This window comes from Cyprinus carpio, chromosome B22 (genome assembly GCF_018340385.1).
Source record: "Cyprinus carpio isolate SPL01 chromosome B22, ASM1834038v1, whole genome shotgun sequence".
NCBI lineage: Eukaryota > Metazoa > Chordata > Actinopteri > Cypriniformes > Cyprinidae > Cyprinus > Cyprinus carpio.
Window position 1 is genome coordinate 29,765,014 of NC_056618.1, and position 17,094 is coordinate 29,782,107.

Sequence of the window (17,094 nt, forward strand, 5' to 3'; positions counted from 1 at the left end):
TTTTATTTGAAATATCTTATTCAGGTCAGTACTAAATAAACAATAACATGCATTTTTGTATAATCCCTCTTATTTTGATAAAATAATTAACATTTTGCAGATTCTTAAGGGATGTAAACTTTTGACCTCAACCATATCAGTAAGTGATGATTTTGTTCTCTTTGACTCGCTGGATGGAAACGATGCTTATTCCAAAATGTTTTATGCGATTCCAATTTTGCACCAAAGTTAAATTCCATAGTTCCAAAGTTAAATTCGCAACTTTGGATGGAATCCCAGTTAATGTCTTTGCTCCCATTGGCATTTGCCACATTGCTGTTCATTTGCATGAACTTGAACTGTTAATCACCAACCACAGCTTGAAATCAGTGACTTTTCTTCATTGTGTTGTTTGAATGATCCTCGTCTAGTTTTTCTCTGTATGGACTAGCGTTATTGAATTAAAGGGAGCTTGTCTTTATGGTGCGTGCTTCAGGGAAGAAAGGTTATCTGGTAAGGGACGTTTGGGATCCACATGAATGGTTCAACATGACATTTGCCATATTTTGTCCTCATTTGCATTGTTAAAACAAAAGATTGACACTAAGGAAGAAATGAGCCTGACAGTGCATAAAAAGGTCACAGTTGTTTCCCTCTCTCATCCATCTGTGTGTTTGGGTGTGTGCAGTCCTCACGCCTCACAAGACATCTATGTGTATCAAATCAGTTGCACTTTCAGTGCTAGATGAACCGAAACCCTCCCATCACCAGTCATATCCGTAAGATACAAATCATGTAACATTAGGGTGTGACTGCAGATCTCTTATGCGATTAGCAATTTGGTGATTCATACCAACATATAAACATACCTCATGTTGTTCAAAACCTTATAACCTAGGACTGAATACCCCCCCCCTTGTGTAACACACACACAAAAAAAATATATATATTGTGCAATTCTTGAACAATAGTATTAGTTACAGCTGTTGCCATACAACAGAGGTTCATAGCGACCAGGCCCAAAAGGAAACAACAAAAATGTATTATAAAAGTTGTTGATATGCGTTGTGAATTAATAAGATGAAATAATTGGACTGAAACTATTCTTTAAAAAGTTTCTCCTCTTGAATTGTACAGAAGAAATAACAACACATGGGTTTGGAACAACATTACAATGAGTAAATAATGTTTTTCATTTTTTGATGAACAGATCTAACATAGTTTCTGCTTTTTTAGTGGTCGCACCCATTTTTTTTTGGTCTGAAATGAATGTATTTCATTAGAACTTAGGAAGGAACTTAGAAGTTAGGAAGCACCCTTTGATGCAGTGACAGGCTGTTTTGCATAAACCACATGCTGTTTGTTTAAAAATCTCATCCTTTCATTGGAGCAAAAGGTCGCCAGCCCATCTGCTCCAGCTGTGAGATTGCAAGGACTTTGTATCTCCGCTGAGTGTTTCTATGTGTTTATGCTTTGGCTACGGTCACTACACACAGAGTTCCTCATCACCATTGAGCTGCTCGTTCCCAGGGGATTCTTAGTCACTACATCAGATTACCGTCAGACGAGTTTGACGCAGGTTTTCCTTTTTGGTGCACCAGCAGTGTTTGATTGTGGCAGCGATGGACAATTAAAAAAATGTATACCAAGCACTGTAAGCCTACAAAGCATACTAGCTAATGCATACCAATCAATATTTATTTCTTTATTATTATTTTTTTATAGTTTTCCTCATTTAAAAATTTTGTTTATGGTAAAAAACTGAAGGTTTCAGGCTTTACTGAAAGCATCTAGGTACTTGTTTTATAGTTCTGTGAGTCTATAGATCATTAACTGTTACAATGTTACTATACCAAGATACCTGAACTACTAAAATCTGCTCTGTGCCTTAAAATATACTTATGAGCATAATAATACAGGTGGTAAAACATAACAGCACAGAGATCAGTCTCCATTTAAAAGTACCCTTGGAAGAACTGGCATGAATGTAGTCATATTCTCAAGGCTTGTCAGTCCACTGCAGTGGTCCTGAGGGGGTTTTATCATTTATTGAAGGGATAAAAGCACCATTTGTTCTGGCATAAAGCGATACTTACATATTGAGATGGTTTATTGAACACTCATCTGCCCGTAAGTCTGTCAAATATACTTTGTCAGCCGTTCAAAGTGGACTTCCTCTCAGCTCTTTGATCACTCTGTTGGGTTCAGACCATGTCTGACAACCACAGACTGGCAGTATCACATGCACACCTCATGAATTTCCCAAAATAATATAGTAGTATCGTTCAGAATTCGTGACAAACCCTAATCAGATTGGAACTGGTGATTTCAGCCATTTTTGTAGGCAAGCGTCCAGCGAACGGACCGTGGGTGTGCCGTCTGAGGTTGAGACTAGAGTAATGATGGTTTGGGCTACCCAAGTATGCCATAAAAATCACAGCACAGTCCTCTTATAAGCCCTATAATGCTCAGGGTGATGAAAAGAGCCCAACACAGGAATGAGAGTCTGTGAATTTCAGAGCTGTCTGACAGAATCACACTAACAATCCAGTGTTGCGTAAGCATCCCATTTCCCACAATTGGCACGGTTTTTTAAAATAACTGCGAGCTCTCTGCAGTAAAACCCAAAATTTAATGGCTTCCTCAGCCAAAAAAAGGTCTGGAAGTGTGAAAACAAATGCTAATTGTTTCGTTTGCAACTTAAATGTGGCTAGCTAGCTTGCATAAGTGGCAGAGCAGGAATCACCTCGCCTCAGGGGCCACCAGCTGTCTGTAGGACAACACAGGCCAGACACAATTATGTAAGTGCTGATGTTATCTAAGTGACCATGAACCCCATCAGTACTGTGAGTGGAGTGTAACCGAATTATCTGCATGTAGCGTAACAGGATTAAAGAAATTGGAGTTTAGTGAACATTGAATTTCAGAACTGTATAACTAAACTCTTAAAAATAAAGGTCCTTTATTGGTGTCAGTGGTTCCATAAAGAACCATTAACATCCATGGAATCTTTCAACTGCACATAAGGTTCCTTAGAGTGGGAAAAGGTTCTTTACATTTTTAAAAATGTTCATTTAGGGACCAAATTGGTTCTTCTATGGCATTGTTGTGAAATCTCCCCTTAGGAATCTTTATTCCTAATGAAAAAGATTCTTCAGATTATTAAGACAAGACAAAAACAAGTGGTTCTACCCAAAATCTTCCATGGTTCTCATTTGGATCCTTTATTTGTATAAAGCGTATCATAATCGGACATACTGAGTAAACGTACAGACTCACCGCATTTACTACCCACTGTGTGGTTGACCTAGCTAGCAGTGTTTAGACAGATGTGTTGGTACAGACGATAAAGATGGTTATCACATGCTGCGGAAGTCCCCGAGGGCTCTAGACAGGGTCAATTTGGTGGGTTTTTCCTCTCAGCTGAGCTCTTTGATGGAGGTCTGTTGAGCTCTTACTGTCTCTTAGTATGAAAGAGAGCAACGGGAAAAATGTCACATTTATTCCCAGGCATCAATCCCGTTTGTGTAAACAAAATAAAGTTGTCACTCTTACTTCCTCAAATATAAATGTAACCAACATTTTGGTGTGGTGTGACTGGTTTAATGTTTTTTATTTTATTTTAATTTTTTTGGTGTTGGCAAATTTTAAAGTAAAGGTGCTGTCAACTTATATTTTTATGTTTGCGGGATTTTTGTTTTGTGTGGAAGTTTTGTTGTGTTAGATTTTGAATTTTATTGAAAAATTTATGGTTTTTAGTAGTTATTTGTGTTGGAATCTTTTGCCCTCAGGCTAAAATTCTCGATTTGTGCAAATTTCTATTGAAATGGCTGGATTTTGCCCACTACAATTCCCTAAATAACAATAAATGTGACCATAGACAAATCATTATGCTGGTTTTGTTAGTAAAGCACTGTAACTATTTAGTCCATCTATTGAGTTGAGTCTGTCCAATGAGGGTAGCAGTTTGTATTGGCTCATCAAAGAAAAATACATAATGCATATAAAACTGTATAACTGAACAGTAGCTTTATTTGGCATTCACCTGAAGGATGATAGTGATAATAGCAGAGGGAGAGAATAGAGAAGTCCAAACCACAACTGTAACAATAACAAAATAGAAACAATATCGTTGGAATCACTTTTCGAGCATTTTTTTTTAGCTGATGAATGATAAATTTCTGACAGCCAATCAGAATCCTCCTAGATATAAAGCGCTTGAGCGTTGAAATTGGCAGACAGAAAAACTACGGTATGCGCTTCTAATAAACATAATGTTATCATTTATCATTTATGCTTTTTTTTCCTATTTGTCATCTTTTCCTATCAAAATGCTTGCTAAGGATGCAAAAATTGAGAAAATTGAACCTGATCCGAATTTTTTTTTATAACGGACGAAAATTTCAGACTCTGTGTCCAAAGACCTTTAGTGTGGACACTAATATAGTTATTGTTCTTTGTTTGAAAAGGCCTTAAGTTAGCAGGCTAATTGATTAGTGGTGTGGTAAGCTTGTACATTGAGTTGTTACCTTGCAAAATGTATGTTGACTAAAGAAACTACAAGAACAAAAAAATTATGCAGTGTTATTGTTCCCGAGTAATGGAACTGTGTTGACACTATGATGTGTGGCATGCAGAAGAGGTGCACTAAGAATGTTTAGCATGATTCCTCAAGGTTTATCTGCAGGAGTTAGAATTATAAGATTTTTGGCTGGACTATATTTTGGCATTTATTGACTTGAGGGGGTTGACTGTCTACGTTTTTAATCTTTTGGCTTTCATGTGCATTCCAAGTGTTTGGAGAGATAACGAAGTAGGCTACATCAGATCATGGAGGAAGTACGCCTAGTTATTTGAAGAGCTTTGAAAAACCTCTGCCGTCTGAGCAAAATCTACTGGTAGCTGATGTTTCCTTTCTTATTTCAAGCTGTTTGGCAGCGTTTATCACTTTGGATGATGGTTGTGTGTGTTTATGTTTGTTTGTTTCAGGTGATCCAGCAGCGTGAGCGCTAACAGTCATTGCAGTCTTGGGCTCCCAGCAGGTAAGTCTATATAAAGCTCATTCCCACAGCGAGTCCTTCAGTTGAACCTTGACTTACACCTTTTCGTTTAGCACACAGTGAGACGTGCCCTCAGGGTACGACCTTCGGTTGAGTCTGGAGATGTTTTGGATTGGAATGCTTCAGAGGCTTAAAGTGAATATGTTAAAAAGTTCTTTGTGTGCAAATTAGTTGATATGAATATGAATTTGCATGAGCTTAATAAATATGCATTATAGATATCTAGAAAATTTTACAATGTAAAAAGTAGTGGTCAACTAATGCGTTTTTTTTTTTTTTACGGCCGATGCCAATTCAAGTTTCTAGAGGAGGAGGTGGTTTAAAAATAAATAAAAATGAAATGTCACTAGATTTTGTAAAATTAAAAATTGGCCAATCCAAGACATGCCAATAATCTCAAAAAGTATTGGCTAATATATTGGTCTATCGATATAAGGGTTGCAAAAGAGCAGAAAAAATTATAAAAAAATTACCAGAAATTTTACACTCCTGTGCAACCCTAATCAATAATGATATAAAATTAATAATAAATCAGCTATTATAATTTTTTTATTTTTTTTAAATGCTTTCTGAAAGTCGCGAAATCTTGCAGAAAAGTGTACATTTTTGAAGAAGTATTGTGGAAACTGTGTTTACATTTTCCAGATTTTATTTGGTGGGTTCTCTGCATTATTGTGCTCATTTTGTGTATGTAATCTCAGATCATGTGCATCATGTAGCTACAGTCCCGAAAATAAATTACGCAAACATGTCAAATTAGCGTTATTCGTTCTGCGACTTTTTGTTGAAGACTAGTGCGACAAGCTAGTGGAAAGGATGACATATTGGCCAATATTTCACCAGTGCTTGAATGTTCGGTGCAGGATTGCAGGTATTGTTCATTTGTTCATTTTACTCATTCCTGCACGTTTCATGCTAATAATGTGGGAAATTCCCACAAACAATTTAGCGTCAAAGACTGACACAGTGCATCATTAGCACATGTTTTTAAGTCTTACCAATTTAAACATTTAAACAGTTTTAAATCATTCAAGGGCAAGAAGATGCAAAAGAGTACTCGCACACTTTCTGAGAGACTGTTTCTATGCCTCACATAAACCCAACTCTTTTTTCACACATAAATCCACTGCTCAAATTATTATTATTATTTATTTTTTTTGCGGCTTAGTGCGGGTAAACGGTCAAACGCACACTGAATTATGCGAAAATACCTGTCTTGGCCAGTATCCATGTAAACACAATGCTATGTCTTAAGTGAACATAAATATTTGAGAAAGAAAAAGCATGTGTAACTGTATGTTGGATCCATGCATTCAGTCTTAAAGTGATAGCAGTAAACCCCTAGTGTAAGCTACTGCGCAACAAAATCACCCCATGCACCATCTAGAATCATATGTTTTCTCATTTCTGTAAGTATCTGTAAGTAACAATATAAAACTAAAATTAACACATAATTATAAATCGCGAAAACAAATACATTGAGTAACGAAACATTTAGGCTTGATGATTGCAAATTAAAAAAACAAACACCCCCCCACAAATTAAAAATCCCTCCTTCATGGGTCACCAAAGGGGGCAATTTCCCCCATTTTCTAAAATGAAATTAAGACCCTGTTTGACCATAATTGGCTGATTAATAGAATAGTTTCTAGCCTTGGTTAAAGTGTTTGTTGCATATAAGGGTACCACTTCATATCGGTTGACCACTAGTGATGAAACTTTCAGTTTGAACTGTTTGGTCCTAAACCAAGTATGTATTTGTCTGTACAATGTATTCCATTTCTCTAGAAATTTGTACTTGTGAGAATGGCTGGTCAAGTGGTGTTTGGGCCTGTTTCTGAGTAAATGGCATGGATGCAGTCACGACGACCTGGCGAGACGTTTTACAGTCCTGGAGCAGGAAACGCTGACGGTTGTAATGACCACAAACCCAAAACTGGCAGTTTACAGCCTCCCCTCTCTGTCGCAGTCTTTCTGAGCTCTTGTGATTAATTTAACATGGCTGTAGTTCTTCCCGTTCCTTCGGCCGCTGAGAGAGAGTGATGACGGCGCGTCCCTGGACAGTTGGGAGAGCCCTAAAAAACGACGTTTTAAATGCTTGGATTACACTTCCTGAGTGATTTCTGACGTCTGGGAAACGCAGCTGAAACCCTGTAGATTTACTAGTTAGGTTTGTCTGGCTTTAGTGGCATAAAATATAAATGAAGACAGTTGACTTGCGGTAAAGACGAGCTGGTTTTTGTTTTTGAGTCTCTGCTTAAGAGTCGATAGCTTAACTTGAAGTGCTGTTTTGGGATTTGTTGTGCTTTTTGGGAAGACATAGAGGAGGTTCTTGTCTGCTTGATCAGTCATTCTGATTCTTGGACTCTTGTTACAATGATTTTGCAAGTCAGGGGCGTTTGAGGACGCAGGCAGGGAATGCTGGGAAACAGAACAGCGTGTGTGCGAATCTATTCAATGTAGTTACTACCAAGTAAGAAATGTTTATTTGTGATGGACATGTTCAGCTCACAAATGATATTAAATGTTTTTACACTTGTTTTATCATCTACCAAGCCAAAATCATAAATTTGATCACTAAGTTATAGCACACCTTTTATCAAAAAAAAAATAATGAATACATATATATATATTTTTTTAAATTCAATGATTTTCTATAATTTCAAATCATTTTAATCACCGTAATAATTCCTGATTAATGATTTAATTAGGGCTGGACCAGAATATTCGATTATTCGAATATACATTTCTTTTTAATGATTTTAGCATATTGTGAAAAAGTTCATTATTTTCCATAATGTAATGATAAAAATTTAACTTTCATATATTTTAGATTCATTGCACACCAACTGAAATATTTCAGGTCTTTTATTGTTTTAATACTGATGGTTTTGGCATACAGCTCATGAAAACCCAAAATTCCTATCTCAAAAAATTAGCATATTTCATCCGACCAATAAAAGAAAAGTGTTTTTAATACAAAAAAAAGTCAACCTTCAAATAATTATGTTCAGTTATGCACTCAATACTTGGTCGGGAATCCTTTTGCAGAAATGACTGCTTCAATGCGGCGTGGCATGGAGGCAATCAGCCTGTGGCACTGCTGAGGTGTTATGGAGGCCCAGGATGCTTCGATAGCGGCCTTAAGCTCATCCAGAGTGTTGGGTCTTGCGTCTCTCAACTTTCTCTTCACAATATCCCACAGATTCTCTATGGGGTTCAGGTCAGGAGAGTTGGCAGGCCAATTGAGCACAGTAATACCATGGTCAGTAAACCATTTACCAGTGGTTTTGGCACTGTGAGCAGGTGCCAGGTCGTGCTGAAAAACGAAATCTTCATCTCCATAAAGCTTTTCAGCAGATGGAAGCATGAAGTGCTCCAAAATCTCCTGATAGCTAGCTGCATTGACCCTGCCCTTGACAAAACACAGTGGACCAACACCAGCAGCTGACATGGCACCCCAGACCATCACTGACTGTGGGTACTTGACACTGGACTTCAGGCATTTTGGCATTTCCTTCTCCCCAGTCTTCCTCCAGACTCTGGCACCTTGATTTCCGAATGACATGCAAAATTTGCTTTCATCCGAAAAAAAGTACTTTGGACCACTGAGCAACAGTCCAGTGCTGCTTCTCTGTAGCCCAGGTCAGGCACTTCTGCCACTGTTTCTGGTTCAAAAGCACACGCCTGTGCACAGTGGCTCTGGATGTTTCTACTCCAGACTCAGTCCACTGCTTTCCGCAGGTCCCCCAAGGTCTGGAATGGGTCCTTCTCCACAATCTTCCTCAGGGTCCCGTCACCTCTTCTCGTTGTGCAGCGTTTTTTTGCCACACTTTTTCCTTCCCACAGACTTCCCACTGAGGTGCCTTGATACAGCACTCTGGGAACAGCCTATTCATTCAGAAATTTCTTTCTGTGTCTTACCCTCTCGCTTGAGGGTGTCAATGATGGTCTTCTGGGTTAACCTCTTACCCATGATTGCGGTTTTGAGTAATGAACCAGGCTGGGAGTTTTTAAAAGCCTCAGGAATCTTTTGCAGGTGTTTAGAGTTAATTAGTTGATTCAGATGATTAGGTTAATAGCTCGTTTAGAGAACCTTTTCATGATATGCTTATTTTTTTGAGATAGGAATTTTGGGTTTTCATGAGCTATATGCCAAAATCATCAGTATTAAAACAATAAAAGACCTGAAATATTTCGGTTGGTGTGCAATGAATCTAAAATATATGAAAATTTTATTTTTATCATTACATTATGGAAAATAATGAACTTTTTCAAAATATGCTAATTTTTTGAGAAGGACCTGTACGTTCGGTGGGTTGGCATTCGATTTTCAATTTTGAGATTCGAATATCCTAATTTTTTTTCCCCGAACACCTGGCATCCCTCGCGAAATGGTTCTCATTCACCCTTAAATATGAATCGCCCATGAGTGAACGTCATGATTCAGTTCATCTGGAAGAGAAGACAAAAATGCCAAGACCTCAGCTGTGTGGGAGCACTTTAAATTGAGTGAGGACAAGACAAAGGCAGTGTGCCAAATATGCATTTTGAAACTGGCCTACCACAACAGCATATCAAGTTTGAAAAATCACCTGAGTTCTGTTAGTAGTACGCCTATAGTATATTGTTGGAGTAAAAAAAAAATGAGCTGCTTTTATCCGTCACGTTAATCAGTAATTTTACACATGATAAAAACAAAATAAATAAAGTACAGTAGCCCAGTTTAATAATAATTTATCTATATTAAAAGTATCTCGGAGCATATAAGCCCTTCCCGCGTGAGGCGTGCAGCTTCCGGCTCGCACTGTTCTGTAGTTTATTAAAAGTTTATTCATTCTGAATGAGTCTCGTGTCCATATTGCACCAAAATGCGACACTGCACTCCCTTGGGTCCGCAGCAACACACCCGCCACGCGTTAAGTCGATTGGATGAACGGTTCGCGACATAATAAAAATGCAAACAGACAAACACTCAGAGATTCCTGCCTTTATACACCGGTGTTCTGTCGATTTGTCCTATGCTGTCAGATTTTCCTACTTCCCATTAAAACAGTGGGTAGTACAATTCGACAACGAAAAATGCTGTCGATAAAATTATGGTTTATTAACATCTACACATACCATAACCCTAAACCTACCCTACCCTACCCTTAGAGTAATGCAAATACAGCAATTATGTGTTATATTCGCTCTAATGTAATAGTATAATATATTCTTAATTTTTAGAAAATGTAATAAATCTATAAAAAAATCAATGTGGATAAATAGTTCAGATTTGCATTTAGAAACAATGAATAAATAATTACGGTCACGTGACTAAAGTATAGAAAATAAATAAATATATATTTAAAATACAAATTAAAAATGCATACATCAGTATTTTAGTTTATTTATTTGGTAAACTTGGTAAAAAGCAATGTAAAATTTCTGCAGTTTAGACTATAGGCCTAAATTGGAAGTCCATTTCCTCCATTGTTACTTTCCTAAATCAAAATATGTGCAGAATTTTCCTTTGTTTCTGTATATTCAGTGTTTTTCCCTTTATTTGCTCTGGATAGTCTGAAGTCATTGCTTAAAACTCAATTTCAATTTTCTTTTTGTTTTATGATGGCCTGTGGTCTGTTTACGGTTGTGAAGTCATCTGTGATCATTTCCACACTCCGCATCAGGAACGTGGTTAGATATTGGCGTAATAATCTGTCGCCGAGGGTCTTAGTCTCGCTTTACTTGCTGTATGTGATTTTTGGCTAAACCCACTTAATGCGACAGCTCTAATCAGGGTTACTGGTAAAGTGGATTTGGGACGCTTTGTTATCATAATCCCATAAATCATAGTTCAGTGTGAGCGATGTGGGTTTTGATCTGAAAAAGCACTACGGGACTCTAGTGAGCCGCTTTTGGATGATTCGTTCACCGTTTTTCTCAGATTCTAAAGAAATGACGCATGTGAGCAATCGTTTGTAGAGTCCAAACCTCTTTCTCTCTCTGCCTCTGGCACAATTGCTTGTGTTTTTTATGTTAATGAAAGGTGAATAATGTCTCGACAGCAGTCCAGCATTTCACAGGGTTTTTTTTTTTTCAACATCTTTAAATGACAAACAAACACTGGTTTCTGTCTACAAACCCCTATAACTTAATACATCAGAAACGCAAGCTGTTCTCTGCTGCCTCATTCTCTGGCTGGACTGCAAAAAAGTGTCCTGCATGACTCCTCAAGCCTACACTTTCCTCCCCAACCCCTCTCCTCCTTTCTTTTCAGTCTTTTTTGCTCTTTTTCACTGCAATCACAGAGCACTGATATCACTCCCCACCTCCGTTATGATGTCATTTGTATGAGTATTTTACCATGCACATTTTGTTGAGTTGAGAGCGTAAATCCTTTGTAGTTATAATTTTTGGATTTGGAAGGCTCATAATTTGTATGTACACAGATAAGGATGACCTTGAAAGATTTTTGTTAAGGTAAAAGTACATTTTTAAGATATTTGGCAGCATTAGGACTTTACCTTATCTGAATGTGCACATACAGTAGACTTTGTTTTTGTTTAGTTGAGCAATTCTAAGCTAAATGGTGTGTTCGAGTAATGTTGGATAATGTTGGATTTTTTTTAAATTTGTGTGTTTTAATATAATTTTATTATTATTTACTTTTACCATCCCAGACATGATTGTGAAAAACTGATTGCCAACAAAATGCTTATTTAAAAAAGATGTCCGACAAAGCAAGCTAAATATTGATTCTAAATATATTTTTATTCAGTACCAAAAAAAAATATTTGTGGTAATATAGTTGAATTAGCTCAAAATATACTTTTAACCAATCTTTGTGAGTATTATGTATTTTTATGCTTGTTAAAGTATAGTGCCATTAACTTAGCAACCATGCTAACAACAAAATGCATTTGAACCAATGAGGGGTAGAATGTCTTGTTTCATTTGAAGAACATTACTTTTATGTCGCAAAAACTGCTTCCTGTGTAGAATTTGGCCACTTTTTAGATTCAGTTTCATTTGGGGTGCAACTGTTAAACTTATTTGTATAACCAAACATATAGCCTTTTAAAAGTTTTCTCCATTCGATAGCTTGCGTGAAAACTTTCTTCTTTGTCTAGTGTTTGCACTATTAATTTCCAGAAGTTGAGCGATACAATGTCTTTAAACTAGAGTTGCGTCAATCTTATAATCCCCTCACATGACACAAGTGTCAATTGTTGTTGCTCCAGAAGTTATTGTTTTTCAGTTTCTTTTCAACGTGAAACAAAAGTCTACAATTTGGACACCTTGTCCTTAAAACAACCGACTGCTTACAAGGATACTTGTCAAAAAAAACATTGGTATTCACCTGCTGTCTGAGAAGGCTATCTGTTTGTGCACTTCACATATGTGCGTGCGCGGTGCACGTAGAAACGCTTTATCACACCGTGTGAGTACCGCATTGAGATGTCTTGGGCTTAAATGGCTTAAAATTACTTTAGTGTTTAAACTGACGAGACTTAAAACACGTGAGAATGAAAAACTTTCTTGAGAAGCAGCACTGGCCTGATCGTTAAGATCGTTTTTGGGGGCTAAGGTGACAGATAGAGGGGCTGAAACCCACCTAAAAAGGGTTTCGAACCGCCCCTGGTATAGCGTGCGTAATTATACTGAAACATAAACATATAACCAGTTTACCTGATTCAATGTGATGGCTGAGTGTGTTTCTGAGATAACAACATGCCAATCCGTGGTTGGATTTTCGACACGGCTAACCGTAAATCATCTTACACTGTCAATAAGCATGAGTGATACTCGAGCCAACTCTTCTCTAACTGTCGACTAGCAGCGGGAGTCAGATTGCCCCCTAGTGGATGGCTAAAGATTTGCTAACTCATTCAGAAATCCGCAAGGGAATGTCTCTGATTTAACTGATGCTAGCGCCCCCCTTGACAGGTGCCAGCGCCCTACAGGTTGAAAACCCCTGCCCTAGAGTACGCGTAAAAACCGAAGTACACTTTGGCCATAAAGGCGCAAATTGCCTATATGTAGACTGCCATACAATCTAGAATTTGGAACAGAGCCCTTATCTTACATGGACTGATGAGATTGTAAAGCTGTTTATTTCCCTGCTCTGTGGTCTTGTAATGTAATAAGAGCCTGACTGCATAAAAGGACTCACTCCCACTCAGTACAGACTGTCGAGTGACTTCACTGCTGTAGAATGCCGAAAACACAGTTAAAACACAGACACTCAGTATTGAGGGTGGGATTATTGTGTGTGATTATCCAGTTGGGTGTTTTCCTCACTGGCAGCAGCTGAGCTAAACGTGATGGATCATAGTACTGCGCTGCACCGTTGCATGTAATTGCATGTATGTTTGCATCTGTGTCTGTGTTTACCGAAGGCAACTTCAAAGAGCCCTCGTGGCAGTAAACCAAAGGTTGTTGAGCACTTACTGGAAGTGATTTGCGGAAAAAAAAAAACAGTAAGATTGTGTTTATCCGAGTACTCTGAAATGATAGCAGTGATCGATCATGAAAATTAACATGACGTCAAAACATAGACAATAATGCGCAAATTGCAAAATATGTAATTTTGTGATCGTTTGGTGTAATTTCAGTGGTACCTTGTGGGACGATTCATCATACTGCAGTTTTTTTTTTATTATTATTTACTTTGGGACATTTGACAGGTCCAGTTTAGCGCCATCATCTGGACTCCTCTTGAATTTTTGAGATGTCCTCCATTCCCACAGATGAACTTTTGCCTTTACCGGTTGAAATGAGCTACTGTATTCTTCTTTGTGGTGTTTTTCTCAGTTACATTTGGGTACGTCTCATGCTGTCCTTTCCTGGCCTGATCTGCTACGTTGTGTGTCCCCATCAACAGACACATTGTGCTGGGTGCTGAACTAGTGTGCAGTGATGCATTTGGCTTCCCTGGCTGGGCAAGCAGGGCAGAAAGATGCTCAAAGGACTGTTTTATTGCTGCTTTCTCTCTCTCTCAGACACTTTCTTGATTGTTTGGGGTTGCCAGAGGAAGGTCAAAGCAACCTGCTCCCAATTTGCCAAGACCCCAGATGCTCTTTGATATAAAACCATGGTACATTAACCTTGCTGTAATAGATTCACTCTGAAGCGACGTCTGGCACCTTGTTCAGATACGGCATGTAGCTCTGTACGAGAGATTATTTTATCAATTTTTGAATTAGGCTAGATGTTTTTTTTTTTAATACTCAATATGTTTTTATTTTATTTTTTTAATTATTTTGTTCACCTGATAAACATCAATGTGGTGTATCTCCAAAAATGGCAGGTTGTTTTTAATGACAATTTTTCAGTTTCACATTTTTAATTCCCTTCCTCTGAGCACTGAAGATTGAGGAATGCTTAATGAAATTATGTATACTTTGAGCGTTTTGCAACATCCTTCAAACATCACGAGGAGGCACATTAATCACCTCTCAAAGTGGTTTTCTGTCATTATCCGTGTCTTGGCACAGGAAACGTCAAAAAATACTGTTTATCTGACATCAACCCTAAATCTGGCACAGAAACAGGAAAAGCCTGGTAAATATGATTCTATTTCAAAAACTTGAACTTTCCTTGCCAATAATAGAGTTCTATTATTAATGTTTCTAGGGAAATTAAGCATAGGCGGGATCCCAGTCATAGATTTTAAAAGCACAGTTTTATTTTAGATGCCTGTAAACCATCATTTTAATGTAGCTTGAATCCTGAACATACTTAAAGCTAAGTTTGGTGATGAACAGCATTTTTCTGTCTGTGTGGTGAAGTACAGCTGCAGATTCTTAATGTTTAATCAATGTCAGTGCAGTTGAATGGTGCCCAAATCCAGTCTTTTTGTTTCATGTGGTATTTTGCAAGACCCCTGATCATAATACTTGAGTAATGTAGTACACCGTTCTGTAGTATCTGACTGGGTTAAATGAACTTCCCTTGAGTTTAATTAACACTGTCTTTTCTGTATGCAGTCTAGAAAGGAGCACTAGTTGGATGGAAGCCAATCTGTGATTTCTCACTGAACATATTGAAGTGTACACTATAGGTCATGCATGCTTGGTGCCTGATTGCTTTTCATATGGCATTCACAGCTCATTAACAAGCTGGCCAGTCAATATGTCAGAAAATACTATATTTTGTAATTAATATAGGCATTTAGAATGAGAGCAAGATGTAGCCATAGGCCACAAATAAAAAAGTAATTAATTTTCAATCTGAGTCCACATACTGGACACTTTCTATCAGTTGTTTGGCTGTTCATTTTTGTATCTTTCAATTGACGCAACCTGCTGTTAGCCAGCGCTTAAATGTGGTTGCAGCATGGCAGCAATATATAATGTGTGAATGTTTTTAATTTATTATTCGTCCCCATGGAGAAGATTTTAAGTAAACAGATTTCACTTCCCCCTACAGAGTTTTTTTTTTATTCTACTGAGTTGCTTATTCCTGGCAAATTTTTTTTCATACACACATCTGGATGTTGACCTTTGCGAAACCGTGTCAAACTCTTTTGAGGAAGGGAGTTGAATGGAGTTGCAACTACGAATCTGTAATGTTTTGAATATGCACATTTTAAAGTGGGTGCAAGCCTAGCAGCCAAATACCTTCAAGGCATGAGTGTCAAACTCAGCTCCTGTAGGACCCCAAACCTTCAGAGTTTAACTCCATCCTTCTTTCAAGTAATGCTGAAGAACTTAATTAGCTGGTTCATGTTTGTTCGATTAGAGTTGGAGTTGACAGTGACCATCCATGCTTTAATGCAAATGCGGTGGCCATCTTGGTGACACCCAAAGCAGCTTTGCAATTTACAGCAACATAGCTGCTGTTTACTAGAATGAAGGATGACTAAAATCATAAAAAATTTAATAAAGATTGTATGTCAGTGAAATATTTTAAATCAGCCACGGAATTTGACAAAACTATATCATACATTTAGATTTTTGAGCTCAAATCATGATATAACATCAGGATCAGTGGCTGTTTGTTTAATTGAAATGTGACATTTTTACTTCACTGCCAATTTGAGCATTGTGATTTCTATATAATGTTCTATCTATAATATTCTGGTCCAAAAATAAATAAATAAATAAATAAATGACAAGGGCCTCTGGGCCCCCATATTTAAATGATCTACCCAAAATCAAAAGAGCCGACCTTAAGATGTCAGTGGTTTTCTGGTGCAAAAAAAAGAAGAAAAAAAAAGAAAATGATAGGGTCCCCCAAGGGTCTTTGAGGCTCTACATTTAGGTTCAGTGCCCTGCTTCAAATCAAAAGAGCCAACCGCCATATATCTGTGGTATACTGGTGAAATATGGCAGGGGCCTCACATTTAGATTCTGTACTCTGCCCAAATCAAAGAGTCCACTTTCAAATGTCTAAGGTATACTGGTGCAAAAGTATGACTTTGGCCTCTCAAGGCCTCTGGGGCCACTATTAGATTCTGTACTCTGCCCCAGATCAGAGTCCTCCTTCGTATGTCTGTGGTATTATGGTGCAAATATATGGTGGGGGGCCTTTGAGACTCTACATTTAGGTTCTGTACTCTGGTTCAAATCAAAAGAGCCCACCACCATACGTAGCCTATGTGGTATAGTGGTTAAATAATACGGCAGGGGCCCCACATTTGGATTCTTTACACTGTCCCAAATCAAGAGTCCCCCTTCAAATGTATAAGGTTTTCCTGTTCAAAAATATGCTAGGGGCCCCCAGAGGCCTTTGAAGCCATACATTTAGGTTCGGTATTCTGTTTCAAATCAAAAGAAAAAGCCACCATGTGTCTGTGGTATACTGGTGAACTGATATGGCAGGGGCCTCAAATTTGGATTCTGTACTTTGCCCCAAATCAAAAATCCACCTTCATATGTTTATGGTAGTCTGTTGCAAAAATATGGTAGGGACACCCAGGGGCCTCTGAGGCTCCACATTTTGATTCTGTGCTTTGCTTCTGATCTATTCTGGTGAAAAGATAAGCTGGGGCCCCACATTTCATAGGAAGTGTGCATTTCCGATGTCCAATATCATTTAGTCAGTATAGGCAGGTACTATACGTGGT

At 37.9% G+C, this 17,094-nt stretch overlaps 1 protein-coding gene across 3 annotated transcripts in view; it reads left to right on the top strand.

Annotated features, from left to right (window-relative positions):
- Positions 1–17,094, top strand: part of LOC109047384 (gamma-adducin-like) — a 92,028-nt gene that overhangs the window by 24,201 nt on the left and 50,733 nt on the right. Inside the window, exons 1-2 of one of the 3 annotated variants that reach the window (XM_042749145.1) lie at positions 4,786–4,877; positions 4,969–5,021. The exons of 1 other annotated variant lie outside the window; for it this stretch is intronic. The gene's annotated coding sequence lies outside the window, so the exon portion shown is untranslated. Of the gene's footprint in view, positions 1–4,785; positions 4,878–4,968; positions 5,022–17,094 lie in introns of those variants that run through there. One more of the 3 variants, XM_042749143.1, reaches the window with a different exon arrangement.